We start from the raw sequence: 6466 nt of genomic DNA, 5'->3' as shown, positions 1-6466 counted from the left end.
TTTTTGAGAAAACAGGGTCTCACCCTCTCACTGTCACCCAGGTTGGAGTACAGTGGTGCAATCTCAGCTCATTGCAACTTCTGCCCCCTGGCCTCAAGCAATCCTCCCACCTCAGCCTCCTGAATCGCTGGGACCACAGGAGGCACATGCCACCACACCTCGCTAATTTTTTCTGTTGTTTTGATAGAGTTTGACAGATTGTTGCCCAGACTGGTCTCGAACTCCTGAGCTCAAGCAATCTGCCTGCCTCGGCCTCCGAAAGTGTTGACATTACACTGCACCCAGCTAAAAGCTGTTTTGTTTTAATTTTATCTGATATTGCTTTTTGCACATGGTATGAGCTAGGTCAAGAGACTTTGTTTTCCTACATGGGTATTTCATATGGCTCAGATCATCTATTGAAAGACCATTCTTTTCCCACTACATTATAGCATGTTGCTTTTATCATAAATAAGGTAGCCATACATGGGAGAGTTTATTTCTGGATTCTGTTTTGTATCATTGTTTACTTTGCCTATCCTTGCAACAATATCTCACACACACACACACACACACACGCACACACACACACACGAGTTTTATTATAGTTCTTGGTCTGGGGTAGTGTAATCCTCTAGGTTTTGTGATTCTTCTTCAAGATAGCCCTAGCTATTCTTGGCATTTTGAATTTCCATATAAATTTAAATCAGTTTGTTAATTTCTTCAAAAAACCTGCTGGGGATTTGGGAGGATTGCTTTGAAGCTGTAGAGTTGAAGATGACTGACATCTTCATAATATTAAGTTTCCAATTTATGAACATGCTCTATCCCTTAAGTATTAAGTCCATCTTCAATTTCTCTCAGCAGTGTTTTGTAACTTTTAGTGTAGTGGGTGTTGCACATCTTATATTAAATTCATTCCCAGGCCGTTGGTTCTTCTGATGCTATGTAAACAATTTCAGTAATAGCATCTAATTTCCTCTTTATTTTGTATGTGGATCTTGAATCCAGCAACTTTGCTAAATTTGCTTATTGTCCTGTTTTTTTTCTTAGGTTCTTTTAAATTATCTTGGTACACAATTGTGTGGTCCATGAATAATGACAGCATAGTGGACTTTGTGGCACAGCACCCAGAATCACCCCCTTCCAAGACAGAAGCATTTATTCCTACAGTTCCTGGGAGTGTTAACAGCTGGCAGCTACCAGTTGTGGCCCCTCTGGACTTTTGCCCATAGCGGCCTATCCCCTGTGATGATGCATTCGTAACTCTCTTCTTTCTCTTCTAAAGACATCAGTCACATTGGATTAGCCACCCTTATGGCCGCATTTCACCTTGATTACCTCTTTAAAGGCTCTCTTTCCAAATACAGTCACATTGGTGGTTATGGCTTCAACATATACATTTGGAGGGCAGGTGTGGTGGCTCACACCTGTAATCCTAGCACTTTGGGAGGCCAAGGCAGGAGGATTGCTTGCGCCCAGGAGCTAGAGATCAGCCTGGGCAACACAGGGAGACTCATCTCTACAAAAAAATAAACAAATAAATAAATAAATAAAATTTAACTGGGTGTGGTGGTGCATACTTGCAGTCTCAGAAACTTGGGGGCTGAAGTGGGAGGATCACTTAAGCCCAGGAGGTCGAGCCGAGATCACGCCACTGCAGCACTCAAGCCTGGGCAACAGAGCGAGACCCTGTCTCAAACAAAACAAAACGAAACAAAAAAACAAAACAAAAAAACCCATATACATTTTGGGGAACACATTTCAGTTCATAATAAAGTGGAAAAATTAAAAGAAATTAAATTTACAGTCCAAAGTTAGGCTAGAATAGGTGTGAAGTAGCCCCCCCGAAATAAGAGTCAAGAAAGAATATTAACTGCTCCTCTGTAAGGTCTGTGAAGCATTAACCATATCTCTCCCCAACATATTTTGTAAGTTCTGTAAGCTCCTGTTTTTCTTGCTGTGCAGCTGCAAAGTCACAAGATAGATAAACATGAGTTGCAAGACATGTTTTCCCAAGATGTAAGCTGAGTCCTAAGAATGTCACCTGATAATTAACTGCTTTGTTCTCGCTTTTGTAAGCCAGCTTCCTGTATCATATAATTCCCACCTCAAAGCGCATAAAAGACATTCGTTTTCTTTCTTTGCTGCTCAGACTTTCAAGATGCATGTCCGCTGAGCTGGTGTACACCTAAAATATTCCCCTCTGAACTCCACTTAGTCTCTCCAGTTTCTGATTTCTCACTACAATAACATATTCCTGAAGAGATTTTGGTTTGAGCGATCAAAAATAACAATTGTGTTTTCTGTGACGCAGACATGAGGAAACATATGAACTCAAACATTTGCTATTACCTACCTCCTAAAATTATTTTTTTAAATATTTTTTTTAAAAGCATACATTATTTTGCATATTTTCAGTCAACGTCTAATTTTTTTTTTTTTTTTTTTTTTTTTTTTTTTTGAGACAGGGTCTCTGTCACCCATGCTGGAGTACAGTGGTGCAATCATGGCTCACTGCAGTCTCAACATCCCAGGCTCAAGCAATCCTCCTGCCTCAGCCTTCTGAGTACCTGAGACTACAGGTGTTTGCCACCACATCAGGCTAATTCTTGTATTTTTTGTAGAGACGAGCTTTCGCCATGTTGCCCAGGCTGGTCTCAAACTCCTGGGCTCAAGCAATCATCCCATGTCAGCCTCCCAAAGTGCTGGAATCACTGGTGTGAACCACTGTGCCTAGCCTTCACCCACTTTTATCAGAGAATTTTATTTAATATGTTTTTATGCTTAAAAGTTTTATTGGTCATCTTATCAAAGGTTCTGCCATAAAAATACGTATTTAACTTCAGATATCAAAGCATTTTTATTGTATAAGGCTCAAATATATTCAAGGCTTCTTGCAGATTGAGGTAACATCACAATTAGACATATTGGATCAAAACAACACGCATTTTTAAAATAAGAAGCTAAAAAATATCACTTCTTTTGTTTTTAGATGGAGTCTTTCTCTGTTGCCCAGGCTGGAGTGCAGTGGTGTGATCTCTGCTCACTGCAACCTCCGCCTCCCGGGTTCAAGCAATTCTCCTGCCTCACCCTCTCTAGTAGTTGCGATTACAGGTACACGCCACCACACCCAGTTAGTTTTTTGTACTTTTAGTAGAGAGGGCGTTTCACTACGCTGGCCAGGCTGGTCTTGAACTCCTGACCTCAAGTGATCCTCCCGCCTTGCCTTCCAAAGTGCTGGGATTGCAGTCGTAAGCCATTGAGCCCAGCCAAAAAATATTACATATTTTGGTAAATATTAGACATAACAAAAAGTAAAAATTAGAAACACATTTGCTAATTACATGAATGTGGTTGGGATTTTTTCCAATTATCCAATAATATATTAGTGGATGCATTCACAGATGACGATTGCTTATTCCTTTTTTGCTTTTTTTGACACAGAGTCTCACTCCGTCCCCCAGGCTGGAGTGCAGTGGCACAATCTCAGCTCACTGCAACCTGCACCTCCTGGGTTCAAGTGATTCTCCTGCCTCAGCCTCCCTAGTAGCTGGGACTATAGGCGCCTGTCACCACGCCTGGCTAATTTTTGTATTTTTAGTAGAGATGGGGTTTCACCATGTTGGGCAGGCTGGTCTTGAACTCCTGATCTCAAGTGATCCACCCACCAAAGTGCTGGGATTACAGGTGTGAGCCACCATGCCTGGCCTATAATTTGCTTATTTCTAGAATGAGACAAGAATCAAGATTAATTGTATTCCAATTTTTAATTTCTTTAGGTATCTTATTTGAGAAATTCCACTCATATAAATAGGAATAGAAGGCATTTAGTTTTAGCAATGCCAGTGAATTTTGTGAACTCTTTCAAGTTATATACCAAAACCTTATGATAATCTTTCATCAAAAACTGATTTATCAGCACTCAACTTGATTAGATGCTCCTTTAATTTGGTTAAAAGAATTATAAATCTTGACTTCCAAAAAGATTTTTCATTAACGTACTTTATCTACACAAAGTGACAATATTTCCAATTATCTTTGGTGGTCAAGAGGTTGTGTGTGTGTGTGTGTGTATGTGTGTGCGTGTGTTTACCCTAGAACAACATACCATGAAATGAAAGAGAGTTGCAGTAACCTTCTGTAAAGTGAGCAGGGAGAGGGGAAAGAAGATGCTTTGACACATAGAGAATATTCTTGGCGAAGTGTCAAGATGGAGACTGCATGTGGAAGTCAAAAATCTGGAAATTTCAGCCCTATCCCTGTTGGAAAGGTTTTGTACACCCCAGAGATACATGTACTCCAGTTTGAAAATTGCTGATGTAGTATATATCTGGTATCAATCAGCCTGTGTTCAAATAACAGCTCTACATCTTGCTAGCTGAATGACTTTGGGCAATTTATTTAATCTAACCATACCTCAGTTTCCTCCTTGGTAAAATGGGAGAGATAATACCTCAAAGAGTGGTAGTAAAGATAAAATTATCTATGTAAAGTACTTAAAACTGACAGGGAGGAAGGGAGGGATTGCAAATTAGCACTAGAAAGCTTTGGGGGTGATATGTTCCATTATCTTGATTATGGTGATAGTTTCATGGTTGCATACGTTAATATTCATCAAATTGTACACTAAATATATGCTGTTGATTGTATACCAATTTTACCTTAGGAATGCTGTTTTAAACCTGGGCGCGGTGGCTCACCTCTGTAATCCCAGCACTTTGGGAGGCTGAGGCAGGCGGATCACTTTGGGAGGCTGAGGCAGGCGGATCACTTTGAGGTCAGGAGTTCGAGACCAGCCTGGCCAACATGGTGAAACACCTACTAAAAATATAAAAATTAGCCTAGCATGGTGGCGCATGCTTGTAATCTCAGCTACTTGGGAGGCCAGAGATTTGCTTGCACCTGGGAGGTGGGGGTGCAGTGAGCCAAGATCACACCACTGCACTACAGCCTGGGTGAAAAAGCGAGACTCCATCTCAAAAAAAGAAAAGAATGCTGTTTTAAAAATCTTTCATTTTTTGTTTTTAAAAAATAGGGACAGGGTTTCACCATGTTGCCCAGACTTTTATCTGACTCCTGGACTTGAGGGGTCCACTGGCCACAGCCTCCCGAGCCACTGTGCCCGGCCTGTTTTAAAAATCTTCACTGGCATTTAATATGTATTCAATAAATATTAGCTATTATTGTGAAGAGAGATTCTGGACCCTTCTTGCCAGGAGTTAAAATTTCCAGCCTCAATCTAGGCCCCCGCTGTTTCCCTAGGGCCTTTCCTCTCTACAGCTTTTCCCTTCCCCAGCCCCAGGAAAGGTGGAGGCGACACCTTCCGGTCAGAGAGGAGATTACACAATGGTGTCCTGTGTTTAAACTTTTTGTTGTTTTAGCATTTATTTTCGAATAGACAATACATGCCCATGTAAAAATTCAAAGGTCCAAAAAGACACCTTTCACATTTCTTCTCTCAGTTCCCTCCTCCGATGTAACCTATACTATTAGTTTTGCCAAATGTCAGCGCCTTGAAATACCACCCGAAATCTCACAGATAGGCAAAGCTGAGTTTATTCATGTCATAGCAAGGAAGCACACTGCCTTGCGGAACTTAGGCTGCATCTGGGAGGAGAGGGCAAAGGGAGGGTATTTATGAGGTTCTCGGTTGGATTAAGGTGGGTCTTTCAGTGAAGGGTTCAGATTAAGTTTGGGTACGGATCATGATTTAGCAAGGTGAGGGTTTAAAAAGGTTTTTTTTTAGCATGAATAATCATTTGATAACTGTGTACTGGAAAGCTAAGCAGTTTAAAATACGTTGTCTGGGTATTCCTGAAATGAACAATAACATTATTTAAAAGTTTTATTTTAAAAAGTGTTTTAAATTACAAAAAAAAAAAAAAAAAAAAAAGGGCTGGGAGCAGTGGCTCATGCCTGTAATCTCAGGACTTTGGGAGACCGAGGTGGACGGATTACCTGAGATCGGGAGTTGCAGACCAGCTTGACCAATATAGAGAAACCCCGTCTCTATTAAAAATACAAAATTAGCTGGGTGTGGTGGCGCACGCCTGTAATCCCAGCTACTAGGGAAGCTGAGGCAGGAGAATCGCTTGAACCCGGGAGGCGGAGGTTGTGCTGAGCCGAGATCATGACATTGCACTCTGTCCTGAGCAACAAGAGCGAAACTCCGTCTCAAAAAAAAAAAAAAGCATAAGAAGGATACAATGGACTTTGGGGATTGAGGGGAAAGGGTGGGAAGGGAGAGAGGAATAACAAACCACAAATTGGGTTCAGTGCATACTGCTCGGGTGATGGGTCCACCAAAATCTCACAAATCACCACTAAAGAACTTACTCGTGTAACCAAATACCACCTGTTCCCCAAAAACCTATAGAAATAAAAAGTTTTTTTTTTTTTTGAGACGGAGTCTCGCTCTGTCGCCCGGGCTGGAGTGCAGCGGCCGGATCTCAGCTCACTGCAAGCTCCGCCTCGGAGGTTTAGG

Source organism: Rhinopithecus bieti, unplaced genomic scaffold (genome assembly GCF_001698545.2).
Source record: "Rhinopithecus bieti isolate Rb0 unplaced genomic scaffold, ASM169854v2 scaffold_23748, whole genome shotgun sequence".
NCBI lineage: Eukaryota > Metazoa > Chordata > Mammalia > Primates > Cercopithecidae > Rhinopithecus > Rhinopithecus bieti.
The sequence above is the reverse complement of the archived record's forward strand: the minus strand, read 5'-3'. Positions refer to the sequence as shown.